General features: G+C 45.3%; 1 protein-coding gene across 1 annotated transcript in view; it reads right to left on the reverse strand.

Annotated features, from left to right (window-relative positions):
* The window catches only part of sema6d (semaphorin 6D), a 188,208-nt gene extending 165,451 nt beyond the window's left edge, over positions 1 to 22,757 (reverse strand). Inside the window, exon 1 of the mRNA XM_078241339.1 lies at positions 22,712 to 22,757. The gene's annotated coding sequence lies outside the window, so the exon portion shown is untranslated. The remainder of the gene's footprint in view (positions 1 to 22,711) is intronic.
* Between the last annotated feature and the right edge of the window lie 5,003 nt (positions 22,758 to 27,760).

The raw sequence follows: 27,760 nt of genomic DNA on the forward strand, positions 1-27,760 counted from the left end.
AATTATCGCCATATTGTGTTCCTTGTGAAAGGACAGTCAATCTATCTCTGACCTAAACATCAATTGTTTTGACACTGGCACAACCCGAGTAGAGGGTGGTAAATTGTCGAGATAAAATTGAGCAAATGGAAATGTTATGGTTTTATCTGTTGTATCTCTCGTTGTCAAATTTTTCTGATGATAAATTGGAGCTGTACAGTTGTAAATGTATCTTAGTCAATGTTTCAGCAATTTTTCTATTGATTTCAATCTTCAAACTTGTTGCAATTTTAGAAAACTACTTAATTTTGGGCCAGCACCCATGAACTCCATCTCCAAATACACTGACGTTGTGAACTCTGGGTGCAAAAGCCACCAATCAGAATTCAAAGCTCTCCAAAGATTGAATACTGGCCTACTCAAAGACCAACATTGTTTAATGGTGCTATCGCATTAAAGTTTATTTATAAGTCACAAGTAAGGCTTACATTAACACTGCAGTGAAGTTACTGTGAAATTCCCCTAGTCGCCACATTCTAGCGCCTGTTTGGGTCAATGCACCTAACCGGCACGTCTTTCAGAATGTGGGAGGAAACTGGAGCACCCGGAGGAAACTCACGCAGACACGGGGAGGACGTGCAAACTCCACATAGACAGTGACCCAAGCCGGGAATCGAACCCGGATTCCTGGTGCTGTGAGGCAGCAGTGCTAACCACTGTGCCATCCCTGGTAAAGGTATTACAATTTGAGACTGGCGCCTGTTTGCAAGCTTCATGTCATGTCAGCCTCTGGCCAGAGATTTGTGTATGTACAATTTTGGGTACAATTGGGTACAATTTTGTCTTTGAAAAAGCATTTAGATAGTTACATGGGTACGATGGGTATAGAGGGATATGGGCCAAATGCGGGCAATTGGGATTAGCTTAGGGGTTTAAAAAGAAATGGGTGGCATGGACAAGTGGGGCCAAAGGGCCTGTTTCCATGCTGTAAAGTTCTATGACTCTATGTATCTAACGGTATTTAAATGCTGGGTGAGTTTCAGTGTTGACAAAAAAGACCAACTTGGCTCTCCATTGTGACAAGAAGTGAAGTTTACAAAGTTCACCCAGGCTATCCAATGAGCTGTGTGGGAACATTCTAAACTTTGCCCTGCACTGAGATTATCTCCTCGAGGATGTTTCAGCCCACTTCCTCAGTCTTCCGGCTCTGGCCTCCTGTTGATTACTCTTCCTTCTGCTCTGCCACTGATGGCAGAGTCTGCGCTGATCTCGGGAGACTATTTTCGGCAACCTTTTCCCCAAATGCTTTTTTTTTGTCTTACTTCTCCACCTGGAAGAGCCAACTCAAAACCTCTCTCTCTAACTCTGCTTTGGGCCAGTCACCTCAATGCTTGGCATGCAAGAGTTTTGCCACGTGATGTGTCCTGGGACATTACACAAACTGTGCTCTGGAGAGCTTGTGCTAATTGCCGAAATCTGACACTACACAGTCTAGATTAACCTGAAGCTGGAGCAGCTTTGCAGAGCAAAACGTGCAGTGTTATTGGTCTTCAGAATGTTTGAGACAGCTAGCAGAATCAGTCTAGCTGCAATCTGTATATTCAAGGCTGACACTGAACAAATTAAAAATGAATTTGGTTTGTATTGTTCATTACAGAAATACTACGTAAAATACATCAGCCCACCAGGAGATGGGGAAGGTAGAGTAATTATACCCAGGAAAAGCAAGAGCTCTATTGTACCAATTAAATTCTGAATAAACTCCACAGCTGCACCATTGTGGTTTGAGGTTAAGGCTGCTTTATTCACAAACAAGGATGTTCTATTTCAAAACAAGGATGTTCTATTTAAAAAATTCTCAATCACAATCGCCTGGTCAGCAAACACTGTGACTTAGCTTCTATTGAAATAAAGATACTCTTGTATATTTTTTCTCCAGCAGGGATCGTGGCACACTGTCGAGGTCGATGCTCTGCCCCCCCTCCCCCCCCCGCCGCCGCCACCCCACCCCCCACCCCGTAACTGGCTCTGATCGAAGGAACTAGGATCGCAAGCTCAACCCTGACAATTCTGCTGGGCAATGATGCGTGCGTGACATCTTACTGAACTGTAAAGCGGTACTCCATTTTCACTTTCCAAAAAAAGCAAACTGTTTCTTGTTTCTGGCAAATCGAATTGAAGATGGTGCATCAGAACATGTGAACAATCTTGACGGCACGGTGGCACAGTGGTTAGCACGGCTGCCTCACAGCGCCAGGGACCCGGGTTCAATTCCTAGCTTGGGGCACTCTCTGTGCGGAGTCTGCACGTTCTCCCCGTGTCTGCGTGGGTTTCCTCCGGGTGCTCCCGTTTCCTCCCACAGTCCGAAAGACGTGCCGGTTAGGGTGCATTGGCCGTGCTAAATTCTCCCTCAGTGTACCCGAACCGGCGGCGGAGTGTGGCGACTAGGGGATTTTCACAGTACCTTCAATGCAGCGTTAATGTAAGCCTGCTTGCGACACTAATAAATAAAACTTGAAAACAATCTTGACTTTGTGTAACATTATAAAGTGGGCAATAGCAAGGTGACATCCAACTCACATCGCTCTCTTTTTAGTCACTTTGCAATATAATCAGGAGAGATGTGAATTAAGTGGGCTGTTGATGTATTATCATCTGTGGTACACTATCTCACTGTGTCCTCATGAATAAGACTGTAATACATAATAAGTACAAAAAAAGGGTGAACTATAATAGTATTTCCATAAGGGGGCTAGTCTGTGAACTTGCCAGATGGGAACTCTTGAATAATTTGCAGACAGTGCGCTGAATGCAGAGATTTTTCATATTAAATTGCTTTTGAAATGCAACATTCTTTTTGGGAAAAAAAAACTTTTAATTAAAAGAAGGCAATTATGGGATGTGGTGGCTTATAAAATACTTCATTAATTTGTGGAAGGTTTTGCTTCCTCTCCCCTGGGCACTCGCTATAAGATCTCACAGAGCCAACATTCAGTGAGTATGGAGTTGTTTGAATGATTGACAGTTCCGCAAGACCATCCAGGAATGAAAAGGAATGCTGATCTGAATTGAAATAATGGAGACACTCACAAGAGCATTTGGCTGATGGCTATTTTGGGCATTACCAGCGCCAATGTTGGGACTGCACAGTCCCTGGATGAAAAACAATGATTTTTTAAAAAACCCAGCTTAAACAGAAATGAAATGCTGTGCTGTGAGCGAAGACAAAAGGCACATAAATGCTACCTGGCGTTCAAGCGTCTTCCTTCTCAAACCCTAGAGTCATATTCTCCTTCAAAAGATAGCAAGGTCAAGGTCTTACCACCTAGCTTCCTCCTGGATCCTAGTGGCTGTTTATGTTGCTGATTCCATGAATCCATCCCTTAAATCAATATTTCAACAAAGGCATGCAAATTAAGAAGCATTGCAAGGCTGCAATTGCTGTTCCCACTCTTCGCTCAGTGTCTCATCAAGTCATTTAAGGCTGCACTGAGTGTGGTGACCTTTCATTCAGTGGAGCGGTGAGATACAGAACTGCGGTAGGCAAGGACAGGAGGGTGATTATTGCAATTAAAGAAACGCCAAGGCATATAATGGGGAATAAATATTCATTCAGTTAACTTGTAAAGAAGACTGATGTCAAAACGAGCAAAATCTAACGCGTTGAGAGAAACAAACTGCTGGGTAGCACAGAACTTAAATATTGCTGATAGAGACTTGTCGTCAAAGCATTTGGGTCCTGCACTTGTCCGGACAAACAGAAGAATAACAAATTTCAAATGGTTGCGACATTTTACGCTGCAAGAAAAAAGCGTGTTGGGTGGTTAGTGATTCGATGGCCTAGTGGTATTATCACCAGACTATTAATCCAGATACTCAGCTAATGTTCTGGGGACCTGGGTTCGAATCCCGCCACGGCAGATGGTGGAATTTGAATTCAATACAAAATATCTGGAATTAAGAATCTACTGATAACCACAAAACCATTGTCGATTGTTGGAAAAACCCATCTGGCTCATTAATGCCCTCTAGAGAAGGAAATCGGCCATCCTTACCTGGTCTGGCCTACATGTAACTCCAGACCCACAGCAATGTGGTTGACTCTTAACTGCCCTTGGGTAAAAGGGATGGGCAATAAATACTGGCCAGCCAGTGACGCTCATGTCCCATGAAAGGAATGAAAAAAACCTCTGATTGGCTGAGGTGTTGTCATGGAGAAAAAAGATGGGGATCTATAGGCTCCTCAAGCTCCCGGTTAACTCACAAAAGGCTTGAATATATTCCTTTTCTAACACAGCTCAATTACACCTGCTAGAAGTGACAGATATCCATAAACAGGAATCCATTCTATGCAAACAAAATGAACATGTTCAAGTCTTGCAGCATTTTCATTTTATATTAGAGGAAACATTCTCTCTGCAGTCACTCAATCAAAAGCTACCATCATTTTAAAGACCGCTATTGGTTCACCTTTCAGTCATTGTTTTTCAGGAGGCCCACACTGTCAATCCTTTCCTGTTTATATATACCCAAGCATTTCTTGTATCGTTCTTGCAAATTTTCATTGCTCCCTCTCCTGTGTCCTTATATCCTTTAACATGGTGACCAGAACTGCCTGAAAGTATAAATATCCTTGATGTGATTTTGAGGAATATAGTCTATCATGCGATGATACTAAATACGCAGGGAACTGTAGTTGAGCCAATGTAAATTTTTAAAATAATTATTATAGGATTTCATAGAATCCCTACAGTGCAGAAGGAGGCCATTTGGCCCATCGAGTCTGCACCAACCACAATCCTATCCCGGCCCTATTCCCATAACCTCAAATATTTACCCCGCTAATCCCCCTGACACTAAGGGTCAATTTAACATGGCCAATCAACCTAACCCACACATCTTTGGACTGTGGGAGGAAGCTGGAGCACCCGGAGGAAACCCACGCAGACACGGGGAGAATGTGCAAACTCCACACAGACAGTGGCCCGAGGCCGGAGTTGAACCCGGGTCTCTGGCAGTGTGAGGCAGTAGTGCTAATCACTGTGCCACCATGCCGCCCTATGCAGAGCTACATCCCAATGGGTCAGCCTTCTTTCTACATTAAGGCAAATAGTCTAAAGAAAAACTTCATTCAAGTTCCAATATCTACAAGCAAATGGACATGCTGATGAAATGCTGCCTTTTGAAGAGAACTAATGGGTATTTTTATTCTAATTCCAATCAAGAACCTCATTTCTGGAAATTTAACTTGCCCACGTGGAGCATTTCCTAACTCCTGTGTTATCTACGATAATTTCAACATGAAATAGTGCAACTGCAAAGCAGTGCAGTGTTTAGTGTACATCAAGCAGGGAATGGTGGAAAAACTCAACAGGTCAGGCAGCATCCATAGATACACAGAACCCAGTTAATGTTTCCAATCTACCTGGCTCTTTGTCAGAACTGAGAGAGAGAAGGGAAATCTGTCAGGGACCCTACTGTAGCTGGAAGAGATTCCAACAAAAGTGTAGCAATCTTAAGAACAAGAGACAGATGAACACATGCCGGGTGTGGTGGTGGTGTGGGGGAGGGGGGGGGGGGGGGGAAGAGAGAGAGAGAGAGAGAGAGAGAGAGGAGAGAAAGGGGGTTAACGTGGAAGTGAAAGGTTATGGGATAGAAAAAAAGCCAGATATCTAACAGATGTTCCCTCTCTCAGTTCTGACAAAGAGGCAAAAGGACTCAAAATGTTAACTCCGTTCTCTCTCCCTACAGATGCTCAGTAAGAAGTCTCACAACACCAGGTTAAAGTCCAACTGGTTTATTTGGTAGCACAAGCCACAAGCTTTGGGAGCGCTGCTCCTTCATCAGGTGAGTGGGAGAAGTGTTCACAAACAGGGCATATAAAGATGCAAACTTAACATACAAGATAATGGTTGGAATGCGAGTCTTTACAGGTAATCAAGTCTTAAAGGTACAGACAATGTGAGTGGAGAGAGGATTAAGCACAGGTTAAAGATATGTGTATTGTCTCCAGCCAGGACAGTTAGTGAGATTTTGCAAGCCCAGGCAAGTCGTGGGGGTTACAGATAGTGTGACGTAACCCCCACGACTTGCCTGGGCTTGCAAAATCTCACTAACTGTCCTGGCTGGAGACAATACACATATCTTTAACCTGTGCTTAATCCTCTCTCCACTCACATTGTCTGTACCTTTAAGACTTGATTACATGTAAAGACGCGCATTCCAACCATTATCTTGTAAATTGAGTTTGTGTCTTTATATGCCCTGTTTGCGAACAGGACTCCTACTCACCTGATGAAGGGGCAGCACTCCGAAAGCTCGTGGCTTGTGCTACCAAATAAACCAGTTGGACTTTAACCCGCTGTTGAGACTTCTTACTGTGCTTACTCCAGTCCAACTCCACATCATGCCTACAGATGCTGCCAGACCTGCTGAGTTTTTCTGGCATTCCCCGTTTATTTTAGGTTCCAGCATCCGCAGTATTTTGCTTATTTCAGCGCACATCACTTCACCTTCTGATATTAAAATCTGCCATTACTGTTTACTGAGCAAATGTGCTAAAACTTGTATGTGCGATGACAGAAAAAAAAGGGGCAAAGTGCGCATTGCCTTGCTTGCAGCAACTTGCCTACATGATAAAACTGTGAACTTTTTTTATTCATTCGTGGGACATGGGCGTTGCTGACAAGGCCAGTATTTCTTGCCCATCCCTAATTGCCCTTGAAACTGAGTGGCTTGCTAGGCCATTTCAGAGGGCAGTTGAGAGTCAACCACATTGCATGCAGCGCAATCACTATTTTAAAATAAAACATGCTAGTATACCAATTACTAATGAGTTCTTATTCTAGGTTTTGGGCATTTAGCGACAATAATGTCAAGCACATGAATGACTGGCAAAGTTTGTCTTTCTGGTACAAAGGCATTCAAGATAATTTTAATTAGCCTCTTCTTAAAAGAAAAACTTGTATAAACCATATTTCCTCTAACCAATAACAGAACTGTAATCTTTAGTTGCTGCACAACTATATTGCTAATTAAGGTCAAATAAAGGTCAGACTGAAGAGTTATTCCAATCTCACTTCTTATAAAGCCAGTTTTAATTAGTTGATAAATCCAGCAGCTTGGCCATCTGTCTGTTACTTATCCCTTGTACACGCAAAGCTGTTTTCCAATCAATCTCATTAAAATCCAGAAATAATAGCTACCTGGAAATAGGTTACAAAACTGCCACAATCTCCAGGTTCAGATAATACCCCCGAACGTGCTGGCGAGCCAGAGATTAGGTTATTTGTGGTGTCAAACCCATTTATCAGCGGTCTTTGTTTACAGCTTCAGTACCATCGCTGGTCAAAAGTTATTTGGTGTATCCCCTAATGACGGAAGCTTGGTGTCATGCCGTTTGGTGCGGTCTCGACTGCTGCAATCTAAAGCTGTGGTTCTGCTGCGATCGGTCATCAGATTGGTAGCTGTAGCACTGACGCCCAAGTGCCTGGGTCACATGAAAACAGGCTGCATCCCTGATGTAAACTGCTGGGGAAGATCATTCTGGCCTGTCACCAGCTTCACTGAGTCCTAATAATATGTAGCTGCTGCCAGTGTTTATAGTAAGGAGTCTAACAACACCAGGTTAAAGTCCAACAGGTTTATTGTGGTAGCGTTTGCTACCAAATAAACCTGTTGGACTTTAACCTGGTGTTGTTAGGCTCCTTGCTGTGTTTACCCCGAGTCCAACGCCGGCATCTCCACATCATGGCCGGTATTTATACCATTTAATGGGAGCGGGCACCAGTGTTATCAGGAGACAGTGACTGAACTTAAACCGTTTAACAGGAGATTGTGGAGTTAGTACGAGTTCAGCTTCACAATGATTTGGTTTTGATTTATTATGGTCACATGTATTGGGATACATTGAAAAGTATTGTTTCTTGCGCGCTATACAGACAAAGCATACCGTTCATAGAGCACATAGGGGAGAAGGAAACAATAGGGTACAGAATTTGTGTTGCAGTTATAGATTGGGTGAAGAGAAAGATCAGCTTAATATACGATAGGACCATTCAAAAGTCTGATGGTAGCAGGGAAGAAGCTCTTCTCGAGTCGGTTGGTATGTGTTTTCAGACTTTTATACCTTTTCATGAAGGAAGAGAGTATGTCCGGTGTGATTGCACCTTATGACATGGTTAATTGATTCCTCAATGTGGAGATGCTGGTGTTGGACTGGGGTGGGCACAGTAAGAAGTCTCACAACATCAGGTTAAAGTCCAACAGGTTTATTTGGAATCACGAGCTTTCAGAGCGCTGCTCCTTCATCAGGATTTTAACCTGGTGTTCTGAGACTTCTTGATTCCTCAAGACCAAGTGTTGCTTGCAAATGCACCATTTCTCACAATAATCTCAGTCCATGTTCATTTACAACAAGCTTTGCTGCCCTCCAGCCTCTGTGTAGCCACCAGGCTGTCCCTTGGCATCAGTTTCCACACCTTCGCTGATGACACCTAGCTCTACCTCGCTCAATTTCTCCAGGTTCTAAATTATCAGACCACTCCGGGCCAAACAAAAAAACTCTTTTCGATTTGTGCTGGGAAGACCAAAGCCATCGTCTTTGTGGCAAACTCTGTTTCCGAGCCCCCAGCACCATCCCTCTTAATAAGAGGCAGAACCAAAATGTTCAAAACCCTGGGCTGAATTTTATGTCCCACTGTGGTGGACTTCAGTTGTGCCTTTGTCCTGCCTGGACCACCGTTGTGCGTTTGTTATGCCTGGACACATCCCCTGCCGGCTCGGCTCCTCCCCTTGTCACCTAGTATAAAGGTGGCTGTTTCCTCCCCCTTGTTCAGTTCGGGTCGGTTACCTGTTGGGATGTGCTCCTGGTTCTGTAATGAATAAAAGCCTACAGTTGTATTGGCACACAAGTAGTCTTTTGCCTAATTGATAGCGCATCACCCACAAACCAGCTGGGCCTGTTTGGGGCAGGGGTGAGGGCATGTAAAAATGTCATATAACTTAACCCACCACCTTCCTGCCCAGCCCAGACCAGGTCACCATAATACAGGGGCTATGCAAAACGCCCGTTAATCTTTCCACCCTTAGGCCTACTGAGGGCCTTAACTGACCAATTATTGCTGACTTAAGCCCCTCTATCTTCCCCCGCAGCATAATATGCTGCACAGTGGCAGGTGGCAGAGGGTGGCAATGCTGTTTTCTTAACAACTTGGGTGAAAAGGCAGGAAAGAAGGGAGTGGAGCACATCATTCAGGCAGGGATGACCCATGAACATTTGGAGAACAGCACCCCTCCCCACCCCCACTCCACAATTTGTGTCTTCAGCCGGGCCTCCAAGTCCCAACCACCCCAACCCATTCACCTTCTTCCACTAGGGTGCCCAACCCTCCTCGCCCTCAGAGCCCAGGACTTACCTGGCTCCGATCTCCCTAGGCCTATTTAACAGTACCAGTAGCACCCACTGCTGAGTTCTTGGCGCTGCTGGAACTGCCAGCCAATCAGATTGGCTGACAGCTCCCGAGGGCAGGGCTTTCTCTCATTGAGAGGTGGAAGTCTGACCATTAAGGAGTTTAGGCTGCCGGGAGCAGGTTAACACTATTGGGAAGGCCTTTATTAAAGTTGATTGTTTTGGAACCAACTTTGCTGCTTCTGCAGGAGGGAGGGGCGAGCATAATGCACCACCTCTCCCCGGTAAAATCCAGCCCCTTGATGTCTATGGTTTTTTTAATTTTAATTTTTTAATTTTTATTAGTGTCACAAGTAGGCTTATATTAACACTGCAATGAAGTCACTGTGAAAATCCCCTAGTCGCCACACTCTAACGCCTGTTTGGGGTACACTGAGGGAGAATTTAGCATGGCCAATGCACCTAACCAGCACATCTTTCAGACTGTGGGAGAAAACCGAAGCACCCGGAGGAAACCCATGCAGACTCCGCACAGACAGTGACCCAAACCAAGAATCGAACCTGGGTCCCTGGTGCTATGAGGCAGCCGTGCTAACCACTGTGCTACCATGCCGTCCCGTAGCATGACCCTTAAGGGGGGGGGTGTCCATTTCCCCAGGCCCATGTGATTGGAAAGGACCCTATGGATCGTCCTGGCGGGAAGCTGTGTCAATCGGCAGGAGAACGCGTACCACAGGGTCGAGGAGGGACTCACAGTTGAAGCCAGGGAGTCAAGTAGAGCAGTTGCATTGTAACTTAGTCTGGACTTGTTGTAGATGTATTATTCTTTACTTGGCAATAAAGGCTTTGTTGATTTGAGTTGTCCTCGATCTATTACAATGTCATATCTGATTGTGAAATTAAATCACATATTTGCGCCATTGCCTATTTCCACCTCTGCAACATTGTGAAACTTCATTCTTCCCCCATCCTTGCCTTTTGTTCTTTCCAACTCAACTATTCCAACAACCTCCAGACCGGTCTCCCACATTCTGTGCTCCATAAACTTGACCTCATCCAAAATTCTGCTGCTTACATCCCTGTCCTTACTCGCAAAAATTCTGGGTCACCCATCACCCCTGTGCTCGCTGATTTACACCGAGTCCTGTTCAAGCAGCAGGTCGATATTACAATTCTTGTCTTTATTTTCAAATCCATCCATTTCCTTACCCCTCCCTATCTCCGAAATCTCCTCCCATCTGACAACCCTATTTTTATCTAGATAGCCACATGAACGGAGTGGGAATGGAGGGATACAAAAGAATGGTCTAGTTTGGAGCAGGGAGCGGCGCGGGCTTGGAGGGCCGAAGGGCCTGTTCCTGTGCTCTATTGTTCTCTGTAACCCTCTGCACTCCTCTATTTCTGGCCTCTTGAGCATCCCCGATTTTAATGGCTCTACCACAGAGAGGGGGCGGGGTGGCTGTGCCTTCAGTTTCCACGGCCCTACGTTTTGGACTTCCATCCCTACACCTCTCTACATCATCCATTGTGGTAGGAATAACAGCAAAATGGACTATTATTTAAATAGTAAAAAATTGCAGCATGCTGCTGTGCAGAGGGACCTGGGTGTCCTTGTGCAAGAATCACAAGGAGTTGGTTTGTAGGTGCAGCAGGTAATTAAGAAGGCAAATGGAATTTTGTCCTTCATTGCTAGAGGGATGGAGTTTAAAAACAGCACGGTTATGTTGCAGCTGTATAAGGTGCTGGTGAGGCCACACCTGGAGTACTGTGTACAGTTTGGGTCTCCTTACTTGAGAAAGGATATACTGGCACTGGAGGGGGCGTAGCGGAGATTCACTAGGTTGATTCCAGAGTTGAGAGGGTTGGCTTATGAGGAGAGACTGAGTAGACTGGGGCTATACTCATTGGAATTCAGAAGAATGAGGGGAGATCTTATAGAAACATATAAGATTATGAAGGGAATAGATAAGATAGAAGCAGGGAAGTTGTTTCCACTGGCGGGTGAAACTAGAACGGGGGGGGGGGGGGGGGGGGGCATAGCCTGAAAATAAGGGGAAGCAGATTTAGGACTGAGTTGAGGAGGAACTTCTTCACACAAAGGATTGTGAATCTGTGGAATTCCCTGCCCAGTGAAGCAGTTGAGGCTACCTCATTGAATGTTTTTAAGGCAAGGATAGATAAAATTTTGAACAGTAAAGGAATTACGGGTTATGGCGAGCGGGTGGGTAAGTGGAGCTGAGTCCACAAAAAGATCAGCCATGATCTTATTGAGTGGCGGAGCAGGATCGAGGGGTCAGATGGCCTACTCCTGTTCCTCGTTCTTATGTTCTTATTTATCCCCTTGCTCCTTTAAGACACTCTTTAAAGCTTACTTCTTTGGCCAATAATTCCTTGTGCGTCTCAGGTGTCAAAATTTGCTTTACAATTGCTCCTGTGAAGTACCTTGGAATGTTTTATTAATGGTGCTACATGAATGCAAGTTGTTGTTCCACCTTATTGTGCGGTGTTGTATGCAATTATAATAACATTTTGGCTAAAATTTAATGACTCACATTTTCAAGGTACTAAACAGGAAATATGAACGTTGCAATGATGAAATTTATAATGTTCATTATATTAAATGGACGCACTGTTCAAGAGGAACGCATCGTTAACAAAAGCAACCATTTTAACTGACAAGATAACAGATACTTCTATTGTTCATAGGAATTTGGAGCAGAAGTAGGCAAATTTAGCCCTTCAAATTTCATGTAGATGTGTTAAATTCTAACACTTTTCAGGTGACACAGAAATACCCTGGTACTAGAATCCATCTGAGGCGTTTGTCAAACGTAAGAATATAAGAACATAAGAACTGGGAGCAGGAGTAGGCCATCTGGCCTCTCGAGCCTGCTCCGCCATGCAATAAGATCATGGCTGATCTTTTCGTGGGCTCAGCTCCACTTACCCGCCCGCTCACCATAGCCCTTAATTCCTTTACTGTTCAAAGATTTATCCATCCTTGCCTTAAAAACATTCAATGAGGTAGCCTCAACTGCCTCACTGGGCAGGGAATTCCACAGATTCACAACCCTTCATGTGAAGAAGTTCCTCCTCAACTCAGTCCTAAATCTGCTTCCCCTTATTTTGAGGCCATGCCCCCTAGTTCTAGTTTCACCTGCCAGTGGAAACAACTTCCCTGCTTCTATCTTATCTATTCCCTTCATAATCTTATATGTTTCTATAAGATCTCTATAAAACACAGCTGCCTTGGAGATTTTGGTGCGAGTAAGTTGCATAGAAAACGTAGTCATTTTCAAATGAATTTTTTAGCATGTGCGGACCACAGTTCATTTGGAATGAGAGCAAAACTGCCGCAGCAAATAAGTAGTAACACTTAACGGAACCGTTTTAAAGTTATGACGGTGAATGTTGTGGGCGACTGATGATTATCGGTCAGGTTTTGCGCAGACTAAAAGGAAATATGACTGTTAATAGAAGACAGTGGGATACAACACGGATTAAAATCTCAACCTTTCTTAAAACTGTCCTCAACCACCGAAACCGTACAGGTATACGCCTCTAGTGCTTCAGGGTGTACACACATCCATGGCAGTCACCAATTTGCACTTGGTGTGTTCAGTGTAGGTCACCTGGTCTCTGATGGCATTCTCCAGGAACATCCTCAGCATCCCACGGACCTCCTCGTAGATCAGGTCAGAGATGCACAAGACGCCACTGCGGCGAGCCAGGCGCCGGATGGCCGGCTTGGTGATGCTCTGGATGTTAGAACATAGAACATAGAAAAAATACAGCACAAACAGGCCCTTCGGCCCACAAGTTGCGCCGGTCCTGTCCCTACCTACCTAGGCTTATATATAGGCTTACCTATAACCCTCAATCCTATTAAGTCCCATGTACTCATCCAGAAGTCTCTTAAAAGACCCGATCGAGTTTGCCTCCACCACCACTGACAGCAGCCGATTCCACTCATCCACCACCCTCTGAGTGAAAAACTTACCCCTGACATCTCCTCTGTACCTACACCCCAGCACCTTAAACCTGTGTCCTCTCGTAGCAGCCATTTCAGCCCTGGGAAAAAGCCTCAGAGAATCCACCCGATCTATACCTCTCAACATCTTGTACACCTCAATCAGGTCACCTCTCATCCTTCGTCTCTCCAAGGAGAAAAGACCGAGCTCCCTCAGTCTATCCTCAAAAGGCATGCCAACCAATCCAGGCAACATCCTTGTAAATCTCCTCTGCACCCTTTCAATCATTTCCACATCCCTCCTGTAATGAGGCGACCAGAACTGAGCACAATACTCCAAGTGGGGTCTGACGAGGGTCTTATAAAGTTGCATCATTATCTCCCGACTCCTAAACTCAATCCCTCGATTGATGAAGGCCAGCACACCATACACCTTCTTAACCACCTCCTCTACCTGCGAGGTCGATTTAAGAGTCCTATGGACCCGGACCCCAAGGTCCTTCTGATCCTCTACACTGCTAAGAGTCTTACCCTTGATATTATATTCCTTCATCCCATTTGACCTGCCAAAATGGACCACTACACATTTATTCGGGTTGAAGTCCATCTGCCACTTCTCCGCCCAGTCTTGCATCCTATCTATGTTACACTGCAGCTTCTGACATCCCTCCAACCTATCCACAACACCACCAACCTTCGTGTCGTCGACAAACTTACCAACCCATCCCTCCACTTCCTCATCCAGGTCATTTATGAAAATGACAAACAGCAAGGGTCCCAGAACAGATCCCTGGGGCACTCCACTGGTGACCGACCTCCATTCAGAAAAAGACCCATCTACAACCACTCTCTGCCTTCTGCAGGCAAGCCAGTTCTGAATCCGCAAGGCAACAGCCCCTTGGATCCCATGCCCTCTCACTTTCTCGAGAAGTCTTGCATGGGGGACCTTATCAAATACCTTGCTGAAGTCCATGTAAACCACATCTACCGCTTTTCCTTCGTCAATGTGTTTAGTCACATTTTCAAAGAACTCCACCAGGCTCGTAAGGCACGATTTGCCTTTGACAAAGCCGTGCTGACTACTTTTGAGCATACTAAACTTCTCTAAGTGTTCATAAATCCTGTCCCTCAGGATCTTCTCCATCAACTTACCAACCACTGAGGTTAGACTCACCGGTTGGTAATTTCCTGGGCTATCCCTATTCCCTTTCTTGAATATAGGAACCACATCCGCAATCCTCCGGAACCTCTCCCTTCTCCATCGACGATGCAAAGATCATCGCCAAAGGCTCTGCAATCTCTTCCCTCACCTCCCACAGTACCCTGGGGTACATCCCATCTGGTCCTAGCGACTTATCTATCTTGATGCTATTCAAAATTTCCAACACATCCTCTTTCTTAAAGTCCACATACTCAATCTTTTCAGTCCGCCGCAATCCTGTAGTACAACCACCCAGGTCTTTTTCCACCGTGAATACCGGGGTAAAATATTCATTAAGCACCTCTGCTATTTCTTCCGGTTCTGTACAGACTTTCTCACCTTCACCTTTTACAGGTCCTATTCCTTCACATCTCATCCTTTTACTCTTCACATATTTATAGAACGCCTCAGGGTTCTCCTTAATCTTACCTGCCAAGGCCATCTCGTGACCCCTTCTGGCTCTCCTAATTTCTTTCTTAAGTCCCTTCCTACAAGCCATATACTCATCTTGATCCCTATCATCGCCTAGCTCTCTGAACCTTTTGTACGCTTTCCTTTTCTTTTTGACTAGGCTCAGCGCAGCTTTCGTGCACCACGGTTCCCGTAACCTACCAACACCTCCCTGTCTCATTGGAACGTTGACATGCAGAACTCCAGACAAACATTCCTTGAAAATCTGCCACCTTACTTCAGTACTTTTCCTCGAGAATGCCTCCTTCCAACTTACGCCTCTAATCACCTGCCTGATGGCTTCATATTTCCCCTTACTCCAGATAAACAGTTTCCTAGCTTGCCTGATCCTATCTCTTTCCAATGTTAGTGTAAAGGAGATAGAGTTATGATCACTATCCCCAAGATGCTCCCCCACTGAGAGATCCGACACCTGTCCAGACTCATTAGCCAGTACCAGATTGAGTACAGCCTCTCCTCTTGTAGGCTTATCCACAAGCTGTGTCAGGAAACCCTCCTCAACACACCTAACAAACGTCTCCCCATCCAAACCCCTTACCCTAGGGATATTCCAATCGATGTTTGGGAAATTAAAGTCTCCCATCACGACAACCCTGTTATTCCTACATCTCTCCAGGATCTGTTTCCCTATCTGCTCCTCAACATCCCTGTTACTATCGAGCGGCCTGTAGAAAACACCCAGCAAAGTTATCGATCCCTTCCCGCTCCGAACTTCCACCCACAGAGACTCTGTAGACAATCCCTCCACGGCTTCCACCTTCTCTACAGCTGTGACACTATCCCTGATCAGCAGTGCCACTCCCCCTCCGTCTTTTGCCTCCCTCTCCGTCCTTTCTGAAACATCTGAAACCCGGCACCTGAAGTATCCAGTCCTGTCCCTGTCCCCAAGTCTCCGTAATGGCCACCAGATCACGCTTCCAAGCATCAATCCACACTCTAAGCTCATCCACTTTATTGACTACACTCCTGGCGTTAAAATAGACACATCTCAAACCTTTGGTCTGAGCTCTCCCCTTCTCCATCACCCATCTATTCTCCCTCTTACACTGTCTGCAATCCTTCTCTGTTTGCGAGCTAACCTCCTCGCTCTCAGTCACCTCATCACGATTCCCTCCCCCCAACCTTTCTAGTTTAAAGTCTCCCCAGTAGCCTTAGCCAACCTTCCTGCGAGGATATTGGTCCCCCTGGGATTCAAGTGCTACCCGTCCTTTTTGTACAGGTCACACCTTCCTCTAAAGAGGTCCCAATGATCCAGGAACCTGAATCCCTGCCCCCCGCTCCAGTCCCTCAGCCACGCATTCATCCTCCACCTCACTCCATTCCTGCTCTTACTTTCCCGTGGCACAGGCAGCAATCCTGAGATTACTATCTTTGCGTTCCTCCTTCCCAACTGTCTACCTAACTCCCTATATTCTCTTTTCATGACCCCTTCCGTCTTCCTACCTATGTCAGCGGTACCAATATGTACCACGATCTCTGGCTCCTCTCCCTCCCACCTCAGGATATCTGGGACGCGATCAGAGACATCCCGGATCCCAGGGAGGCAGACCACCATCCGAGAGTCCCGTCTGCTTCCGCAAAAACGCCTGTCCGACCCCCTTACTGTTGAGTCCCCGATTAATACCACCTTCCTCCTCCTTTCCTTAGCCCTCTGAGTTACAGGGCCGGACTCTGCTCCAGAGACACGGCCACTGCTGCTTCCCCCAGGTGGGCTGTCCCCCCCCAGCAGTACTCAGACAGGAGTACTTATTGTGAAGGGGCACATCCACCGGGGTGCTCTCTATCACCCGAGCTTTCCCCTTCCTGGACGTTACCCACTTGTCTGCCTTCCGTGGCCCCGGTGTGACCACCTGCTGATAGCTCCTGTCTATCACCTCCTCATTTTCCCTAACCAGACGAAGATCCTCGAGCTGCAGTTCCAGTTCTCTAACACAGTCCCTTAGGAACCGCAGCTCGACACACCCATCACAGATATGGTCGTCCGGGAGGCCAGGAGCGTCCAGGACCTCCCACATCCTACATTGGGAACAACAGACTGGCCTCACACTCATAATTTCCCTTCAAGGAACACAGAGGAACGTACTTAAGAATTAAAAACTTACCCTGCATCGCCCTTTCCGCCTAAGCCCTTAGAGCCAAAGCCCTTCAGCTCTCAGTCTGCGCCCTTCTCACTCCGCTGCCCGCTCTCAACGCTGCCCGCTGGATACTGCGGACTGCTTTTTAAACCTCCCGCGCGCTTAGGAAAAAAATGAAATACCTTCCCAGGTCGCCCCGCGGGCGGCCTACTTCCGCTTTTCAAATTTAAACTACTACAACAAGAAACCCCGTGAAAAAGTAAGTAAAAATAATCAATTTCTTACCCCTTTAGCTGAACTCTCGAATCGCTCCTCTCTCTGCTCCGGTGGAACAATGAGGACGCACCCCCCAGGTGATTAGCTTATACTTAAAATGTTGTCGCGGGAGCACCTTGCGGTGCCAAAGGCTCTGCCTTTGCCCAGCCCCTTGCTGCCTTTCGCTCTGCCCAACACGATGAGCACTGAGCGATCAAAGTCTCTGTACCACTGAGTTCCTGATCTCGGGTGTGGCTGCTCTGGAGCAGTACAAGGAGAAACCTGTTAGTTTGCCCCGGCAGCTTAAGGGAAATGGTATGACCTCCTGCCCTAATGATGGCAGCCAATAAAGGCTGGGAGCTGAAAGGAAAAAAAATGTAATTTTGATGAGCATTAAATGGTTTTGAGATTATTAGTCAGAGGGGAATACAACAGTGGCCCTGGAATTTATCAGATTGAGGCCTGTTTCAAAAAGAAAGAAGTTTATTTTCTCTCATGAAGGAATAGTACCTGTTTTTACACTTACTATGCATTCATTGAAAAATCGCATTTCATTTTTGCCATATGTAGCTTGTAACATTAAGGAACATGGGCAAGAGTATAATTATAGATTTCCGAACATGCAAACTCACTCACTAATTCCTGCCCTTTGTCATGTGAGTACGTCTTTAAGAAAGGTTTTTTCTTTTCAAAAAATCATGTCGCTTATAGCTTCAGTGATGTCATTGGGGGTGGAGCTAAGATGTGGCAGTCAGGTGATCGGGCTTTCAGTTTCATTTGGGGCAGTCAGGTGATCGGTCTTTCAGTTTCTTTTGGGGCAGTCAGGTGATCGGGGTTGTTTTCCTTTGGGCTTTCAGTTTTGTTTTGGGGAATGTGTTGGAAGCAGTTTAGCAGCAAGCTCAGAAGCAATCTCTCGCTCCGTTCTCTTTATTTGGTTCTGAAACCATTATCGGTTCACTGAAGGAGAGGCCTATTGCCATCCAGCCTTAAAGAAGCTGTGTTTTGGGAAACAGATTCGACTACAACCTCTTCTGAGCTTCTTCACAAGGAATTTTCAGCATTCAACCCAGGAGGCTGGATTCCTGTAACAAGTGGTCATTAACCTATGCTGTATTGTGCTTATTTGGAGGGTTTTGTGTATTGGATGTTGGCTTTGGTTGGAGCACATTAGAGATATTCCTTAAGAGTTATACATTATCGTGGTTGTTGTGTTTCTTGTTTGTAATTGTTAAAAGTTCTTGCTAACTGTCTTACTATACATGTCAACAGTATTCTTAATTAAATTTTGTTTTTGATAAAAAGCTCCTTGTGGGTCAGTTGAATTACGCCTGAGGGGAAAGCTCTCATGCTCATCCTAGCCAAATTCAACGTAAAATGTTACAGGTCAGGCGAGCTTCATAGAACACCTTGAAGTATCTAACCCGACTTGTAGCACCTTACACAACTCCACCATACAGTCCCAAACACCCTGGTAAAATACTGTCATCCCGCGTAAAAGAAATAGAAGTCGATTTACTCTGTCACCATAAATCAATGACTTTAATTATACGCGAGTGGAATTGAGGAATGCATTCCCAAACCACCGGTAGCAATCTCAGAATTCTGCATAATGAAAATGGAATTTGGTATTCAATTGCCTGATTAAATGCCATTCACGTAGGTAATTTAGCCATAGTCCACCAAGAACCATAGGCATCTCTCTCCATTAGAGAGAGATAATTGGTTATACATCGCTTGAGGGGCACCACTTCCATTAATAGCTTTACAATCCGTTACTATGTTAGACCAGAACACAATGGGATACTGTTGCATCAAAGACTGAGAGAAAAAAAATAGACAGAAACTGGTGGGATTACCCCAAGGTGCATCGCTGAACCATTCAACAAGTGCGTGTGCATTAGATTCATATCTCTTCTTCACTTCCCTTTGTTTGCTCTTCAGCTCACACTGCTCCAAGTACTCAGGGCTATTCCATTTCTCTAGAAGGAGTAAGTCCTAATCCTTATTGGTATCAAATATTCCCTGCAGATCACTTAAGAAAAAAGCAGATTTTTCCAAAACTGTCTTTCCATGGTGCATCTAACTTTCCGAGCCCAACATTCCTTCCAGCATTTATTAGGAGCACCTTAAATAATGAACAATAGGACTCAGGCATCCTGTCTAGAAATAAAAATGTAGGCAGTCTCCTTACGAGGCACAGGCAGTTTTACATTAATTATTTCTGCATATCTGATAGGATCTTCTTGGAAAGGAATTCTAAATTCATGCAATTCTGAATACTATACAACAGATTTACAGGATTGCCAACAGATAAAGGATTTTGTCACATGCATTTAATTTAAGTTATACATGGGGTTATAGTCATCTCTGCAGAAGAATTTTGGTTGGAACTACTTTGCAATGTTCCAAATAGAAACCAATTTGAATCCTGGCACCTCTCGTGTCCTCAAGTGAAGGGAGATATCATTGGATCTCTTATCCAAGGTATTTCAATGGCTACCCAATCCCAGAATCATAGGTTCATAGATTCCCACAGTGTCAAAAGAGGCCATCTGGCCAATTCAGCCTGCACTGACAACAATCCCACCCAGACACTATCCCCGTAACCCCACATATTTACCATGCTAATCTCCCTGACACTGAGGGACAATTTAGCATGGCCAATCCACCTAACCTGCACATCTTTGGATTGGGGGAGGAAACCGGAGCACCCGGAGGAAACGCACACAGACACGGGGAGAACGTGCAAACTCCACACATACAGTCACCTGAGGCTGGAATTGAACCTGCGTCCTTGATGCTGTGAGGCAGCAGCGCGAACCATAATGAATTGTGCATATGGCCAGAAGCAGATATCTGATAGTAGCCAATCACAATGCTGTTCAACAAAGGAAACAAGAGAGAAAACAGGAAATTATAGGCCAGTTGGGCCTGACATCAATAGTAAGGGACGTAGGCCCGAATCATTAAGAGCGTGGTTTCAGGGAAAATCACAATATGATGAGGCAGAATCAACATAGTTTCATGAAAAAATAAATTGTATTTGACAAAGTTGTTGTAGCTTTTTGAGGGTGTAACGAGGTGGGTAAAAAAGGGGAAATCAATGGGCGTAATATATATTTGGATTTTTAGAAGGTATTTGATTAGGTGCCACGCATCAGGTTGTTACACAAGATTGGGGTTCAGAGGATTGGGGCTAGCAGCATGTTGACATGGGCTGAGGATTGGTTAACAGAGGGAAAGCAGTAGGAATAAACATATTCAGAACAACAACCATAGGATCCCTACAGTGCAGAAAGTGGCCATATGACCCATTGGGTGGGATTTTCTGGCCGCACTCACCCCAAGGCTGGAAATTCCCACCCAAGGTCAATGGACCTTTGCATGGTCAGCCCCGTCCGCGATGATTCCCGTGGTGGGTGGGACAGGAAAATTCCGCCCATCGAGTCTGCACCGATTCTCCAAAACAGCATCCCACCTTGACCTTCCCCTCACTCTCTGGGAGCTATACTCAGCTTCCTTGCTTGGCGTGAACCTTATTACATCGCCAGAGGGGACCTCGGTTATGGCCAGTTATGGCCCTCTGGCAAGAGCTGGTGGCCATAATGGGATTAGCGTCCATGATGAATGGGGCCAAAAAAATCACTTCCTGCAATTTTTAAGGAATATACACATGCAGTCTGGCAGCTGACTAATATATTGTGCTTTACTTTAATGTAATGGTCACTTCCTTACAAACCAGTGTATGTTTTACTTACCATGCGCAGTGCCACAGTCGATGTTCTAATAATGTTATAGGAAATTTACATCCAACACACATTCTTGTTGAGTGCGTTTCAATGTTACACTTGACGAATGATGTAGGAAAGGAAAAGGCAGGTCATTTGATGCAGAGCGGGCAGAATTTCTAACCTTCGGGTGACCTTAGCAAACAACACTCAAAAGTAAAAAAAAACCACAGGTGTGCCCTGCAGCCTGGAGCAGCGAATCATCTTTAACCTCGCCGTTTATTTAGGCTGTCTTGACATTTTAGCAAATGCTTCTCTCCAGGTGGCACAAGGCATAATTCTAGTCATTTAGTGGCACCCGCACAAAGGAATCAGTCTGTCCTGCCTTCAGTGGGCAACCCCCATGGAGCGCTCCGAGTCTGAACGAGTGAAGTTGTCCTTTCTTCTTCCCCAGGCACAGCTGGCACTTAAATATTCAAAGTTTTGTCCAAGGTGTAATCAAAAATATATTGGTCAGAGAAAATATATAGCCCCCACGGTGTTTCTGCCTTACCTTTTGGCCTCTGAAATTCTGTTGCAAAGTGCAGGATAAACAGTGCCATTCGAAGGCGGCATGGATGTTTTCTGTCAACTTAGCTACGAATACCAGTTTTGCACCGATGCGTGCATGAATGGGTATATGAGTCGGTACACCCAGGAAATTTACATGTATTTTGCTATCCAGGCCAGTGGAAGTGAGAAAAGGCATATCAGAACAATTATTTTACCATGAAGAGAGACCCTCGTGCTAACTGAATGTTGAGAGCTCAATTACTTTGAAATATGTTCTACAAACATGGGCGGCACGGTCGTTAGTGACCTCACAGCACCAGGGACCCGGGTTGAATCCTAGCCTTGGGTAACTGTCTGTGTGGAGTCTGCACATTCTCCCTGTGTCTGCGTGGGTTTCCTCCGGGTGCTCCAGTTGTACTCCCAAAGATGTGCAGGCTAGGTGGACTGGCCATGGTAAATTGCCGCTTACTGTCCAAGGGTGTGCAGGTAGGTAGATTAGCCATGGTAATGTGCAGGGTTGCAGGGATAGGGTGGGCCTGGGTAAGATGCTCTTTCGGAGAGTTGGTGCAGGGCCGAGTGGTTTCCTCCTGCGCTGTGGGGATTCTACGATCATGCAGTCTTTTTAAATTTTCAGATCAAGGGTCAAGTTGCAACCAACAACTGCCAACAAAGCAAGACATTGGATCCTCTGTGTGGGTTTATTACTCATTGTATTAACAACATTGTAGCACTACTATAAGTGCACTTTTACTAACAGATACTGCAAGGGGTCAAGTATCTGAACCCTCACATTTTTTAAAATCGTTTCAGTTGCGGGCCATGAGAAACTTTATTGCTCAAAGCCTCCTTTAAACAAATATATATGCTTTTTTAATCCATCATCAGTTCCACTGGTCATAATTTGTTTTGGGAGAGCAGTAAATATCAAGTAATGCAATTCGGGCCATCTCTGAATCTCTTCCAGGTTAGACCTGCTTACGTGACTGCACCAAGGGAAATTAGGTACAGCTTGCACACACTGCTCCTTGTGAATCAACATTCTTCCCAGATCTGAACCGATAACTTTCTTACCTGTCCGTTTACACGCTGGCGCAATCTCCTCCTGGCATCATCTGATCTGCAAAAGAAGAAAGAACAGTGATAAATAATTAGAGATAATTTTTCACAGGTGAAAGATTCCACGGCACTATTCTGAAGAGGTCAGTGGGGAGTTACCTCTCCATGTTCCGACCTACATTTATTCCTTGACCAGCTCCTGGGCATTGGGGCAAATATTCCGATCTCGCCCACCACAGGGTGGGACGGACAATTTAACGGACCATTGATCTCAGACAGGAATTTCCAGTCTCTGGGTGGGCGGGACTGGAAAATCCTGCCCACTATCACTTTTGCTGTTTGTGGGATCTTGCTGTGTGCTATTTGGCTGCCCTGTTTCCCTATTCTACGACAGTGACTACACCTCACTGGCTGCAAAGTGTCTTTTTTTTTTAAAACAGAAACTAATAGATCAAGAATTTGTTCAAAATAAACTCACTAGGAAATGTGAATCTTGCGTGCAAGGCAGTGTAGCAACTTTACTATTGCATATCATTCCTTATATTTTCTCTGGCATTTTTTGCCTATTATGTGAAATATTCTGGGACAGTTTGGGGGACAAACACAAGTGGAGGGATATAGCACAGAATTAAAGGAGCTTGCCCCAAGGGTTCTACTAATCTCCCAGAACTCTGGCACGATATCGGCCAGACATCATTAGGGTGAGCCGTCACCATTTATATGCCACCTTAAGAAGGTTGAAACTTCTATCTTCCATTTACAGGATAAATGACAGGCTAAGGGCAGAGTTCCCCACTACTGCACCTCAGCTATGAACCAGCATCAATGCGAGCCAGAATGCTGAGCAACACTGAGGTCTACCAGCCTCCGCAACATCGCCATTGGGTCGTATTAAGGTGGGGAAATGGCTTTGACCTTCGATCCATTTCAACGTTGGATATGTGCAAGTCATTTGAACACTGGCGCTCACAATGAGACACCAAGAAGTCGCTCCCTTTTATATATCATCTGAATTGGGTAATTAGGATAGAGCCTAGCCATCTCTACCTCTGTCCCTCCATGGCTTGGCAGATGCCCCAGTTGCCTGGCATACGAGTGCTGTTTCAAAGTGCACATCCATCTACCAGCCCCAGATATATGAGCTGCACTCCTACTCATCTCCGCTAAGAAAATCATGAACCTACTTACAAAAAGCATGTTTGTGATTTACACCTTAAAAAAGGGGAGCAGAGAATCACTGTGCATGGTGGTGCAGTGGTTAGCACTGTTGCCTCACAGCGCCAGGGACCCGGGTTTATTTTGGCCCTTGGTGACTGTGTGGAGTTTGCATGTTCTCCCCGCATCAGCATGGGTTTCTTCCGGGTGCTCCGGTTTCCTCCCACAGTTCAAAGGTTAGGGGGATTGCAGGTTAGGGGGATTGTCCATTCTAAATTGCTCCTTAGTGTCCAACAGTGTGTAGGTTAGGTGGATTAGCCACTGTAAATGCGTGGGGTTATGGGGATAATGTGAGGGGAGGTGGGCCTGGGTAAGATGCTCTTTCAGAGAATCGGTGCAGACACAAATGTGCCAAGCGGCCTCCTTCTGCACTGCTAAGTTGCCCCTTAGTGTTCAAAGGTGTGTAGGTTAGGTTGATTAGCCATGTTAAATTGCCCCTTAGTGTCCAAAGATGTATAGTTTAGGTTGATTGGCCATGCTAAATTGCCCCTTCGTGTCCAAAGATGTGTAGTTTAGGTTGATTGGCCATGTTAAATTGCCCCTTAGTGTCCAAAGATGTGTAGTTTAGGTTGATTGGCCATGTTAAATTGCCCCTTAGTGTCTAAAGATGTGTAGGTTAGATGGATTAGCCATGGTTAATGTGATGTACGGGGATAGGGCCTGGGCAGGATGCTCTTTCGGAGAGTTGGTGCGGGCTCAATGGGCCAGATGGCCTCCTCCTGCACTGCAGGGATTCTATGATTCTTATTAAAGTATGGAAATCGGGAATTATTGCACTTCCTAACGTTTCAAAAAATAACACTGGAGAGCAAGAGTAAAGTAGCACAAACTACTCCCACCTCAATCTCTTTCTCCATAGAGACCGAGGAGACTTCATTTCCCACTCTGGCTCCTTTCCAATCATCTTTCCATATAAATTGTTCCTTGAACTATAACACACATTTTACACAGCCAGAGGTTTCAATCTTTTCTTCACTTTGCCTTTTTAGTGCATTGATTCTCTCTTACATCTTCATTTGTTTCCCTTTGTGTTTTTGTTTTTATTTTCCGTTTTAGAAATGATATTTTGCCTTCTTGTCTTCATATTTTTCATTCGGCTAATTATCCTTTATTTTCCACTCATTGTTCGAATTCTTTTAATTTCATAGACCACTGGGGATTTAATATTAGATTGGAAAATATAAAGCACCTTTATAACGTCTCAAAATCAGGTACCTAGGGTCAACACAAGTTCACAAATGGCAGTATAACTTTAGAGCAAAGCTTTTATCTGACTCTTGAGTGTGTTCAAGACAGGATGTACGAAATCCCTCTTAAGAGGAGATTTCAGTTTCTAGTTTGCCCTGTACTTGCAATGCAGACCAAATGCCTGGGTGACCCATATAAACTCTTTATGTTTAATGTTGAGTCGGAAGTGGACCAACCAACTGTTCTATTTAAAAATTAAAGAATAGCAATGGGGAGCACAGCACCCTGCATGCGCTGTGTGCCTAAATTCAATGCACAGCCGACAGTCTAACTCCAGTCTGCCTTTTGGTTATTAACTGGGAACAATGGGTGGAATTTTCCCAAAATTTGTCTCTGATAGAAATCCGGTGTGTTATCTCCCCAGGAACACATTTGAGGTGTCAGACCACATTTTCTGACATTTATTTTTTGGGGGGGGGGGGTGGGGAATCATGTGGCTGGGAATCCCTTTAATGTTTTTTTTAAGTAAGAAACCTCACAACACCAGGTTAAAGTCCACGTTGCTGTGGTTCTGGAGTCACATGTAGGCTGGACCAGGTAAGGATGGCAGATTAGTGTTAATGTAAGTCTAATCATAGAATCATAGAATCTCTGCAGTGCAGAAGGAGGCCATTCAGCCCATCAAGTCTGCACTGACAACAATCCCACCCCGGTCTTAGAGTAACCCCACATATTTAACCTGCTAGTCCCCCGACACACAAAGGGGCACGATAGCAAGGCCAATCAACCTAACCCGCACATCTTTGGACTGTGGGAGGAAACCGGAGCACCCGGGGAGAACGTGCAAACTCCACACAGACAGTCACCCGAGATCGGAATTGTACCGAGGTCCCTGGCGCAGTGAGGCAGCAGTGCTGACCACTGTGCTGTCCTCGTGACACGAATAAATAAATAATCTTCAGATTTCCTTCCCTAGAGGACATTAGTGAACCAGATGGGTTTTTCTGACAATTAACAATGGTTTCACGGTCAGCAGTAGACTCTTAATTCCAGATATTTTTTTAATTGAATTCAAATTCTACCATCTGCCATGGCGGGATTCGAACCCAGGTCTCCAGAACATTAGCCGAGTCACTGGGTTAACAGTCTAGCGGCAGTACCACTGGGCCGTCGCCTCCATGAACCTGGTAAAATCATTTCAGTGAAAACTCCAACCGCGTGACCCTGTCCCTTTAAGAACCAGTCGAATAAAGCAAGTCCAACTTGGCAAAAGTTCACCTTCTGAGCAGCAACAAGCACCGAAATGCCCAGAAGAGAACTTGCATTGACAAGTACGGTAATCTGATTCTTCCAACCCCCTTATATTAATCAATGTGTGGAGGGCGAAAGGTCATAAATCTGGGCTCAAAGACCAAAATTCGCAAAGCTTCACTTCCTCTTCATTTAAACGGCAGAAAGAACCTTTGATTTTAAATGCAGCGATTGGAAACCATCCAAAACCTCACTCTCTCTCTTGGCTAGAATGTGCGTTCTGGCCACAGTCGTAGACTTGTCAAACTTCCTCTGCTGGCTAACAATCAGCTGCATCAGTCGATAGTTTATTGAAATAACAGAATCTGGCAAGTGAGCATTCACCCCTATATTCTCGGACTGAATTTAAATTTCACCACCTGGGCTGTGCCTACTCTGGAAGGAGCCGCTGCGTGCAACCCTCTAATATGGCAAACCCCGTCGGTCCCCACTTTAATTAGTGAAATTGCTGTTATTACTAATTGGATGCAAGCCAACCAGCTAGGTAGCTCCTTAATAATTCAGAATAGCTTTAAAGCTCTGAATTTCTGAAAGCATCATTATCTCAATTCAGAGAACGGCACGCTGGCACAGTGGTCAGTTAGCACTACTGCCTCACAGCGCCAAGGACCCAGGTTGGATTCCAGACTTGGGTCACTGTCTGCACGTTCTCCCCGTGTCTGCGTGGGTTTCCTCCGGGTGCTCCGGTTTCCTCCCGCAGGCCAAAGACGTGCTGGTTAGGTGCATCGGCCATGCTAAAATTCTCCCTCAGTGCACCCGAACAGGCGCTGCAGTGTGGCGACTAGGGGATTTTCACAGTAACTTCATTGCAGTGTTGATGCAAGCCTACTTGTGACTAATAAATTAACTTTAACTTTAGAACGAGGTATTTATTCAGAGCTAAGCTTTGTAATAGATCACTTCTTCTGTTTCAGCCAAGGTGGCTGAGAGAGGAATGTTGGCCAGGCCTCATGTTGTTGCCTTCGTAACCAACAACAGTTACATGTCAAAAAGTAATTCACTGCTTGTGAAGGTTTCATCACACTGAAGATCTGAGAAACCACCAGAATCATAGAATCCTACATGCAGAAGGAGGCCATTCATGGAATCCTACAGTGCAGAAAGAGGCCATTCGGCCCATCGAGTCTGCACCAACCACAATCCCACCCAGGCCCTATCCACATATCCCTACATATTTACCCACTAACCCCTCCAACTTATGCATCCCAGGACACTAAGGGGCAATTTAGAATGGCCAATCCACCTAACCTGCACATCTTTGGACTGTGGGAGGAAACCGGAGCACCCGGAGGAAACCCACGCAGACACAGGGAGAATGTGCAAACTCCACACAGACAGCGACCCGAGCCG

This window comes from Mustelus asterias, chromosome 24 (genome assembly GCF_964213995.1).
Source record: "Mustelus asterias chromosome 24, sMusAst1.hap1.1, whole genome shotgun sequence".
Lineage (NCBI taxonomy): Eukaryota > Metazoa > Chordata > Chondrichthyes > Carcharhiniformes > Triakidae > Mustelus > Mustelus asterias.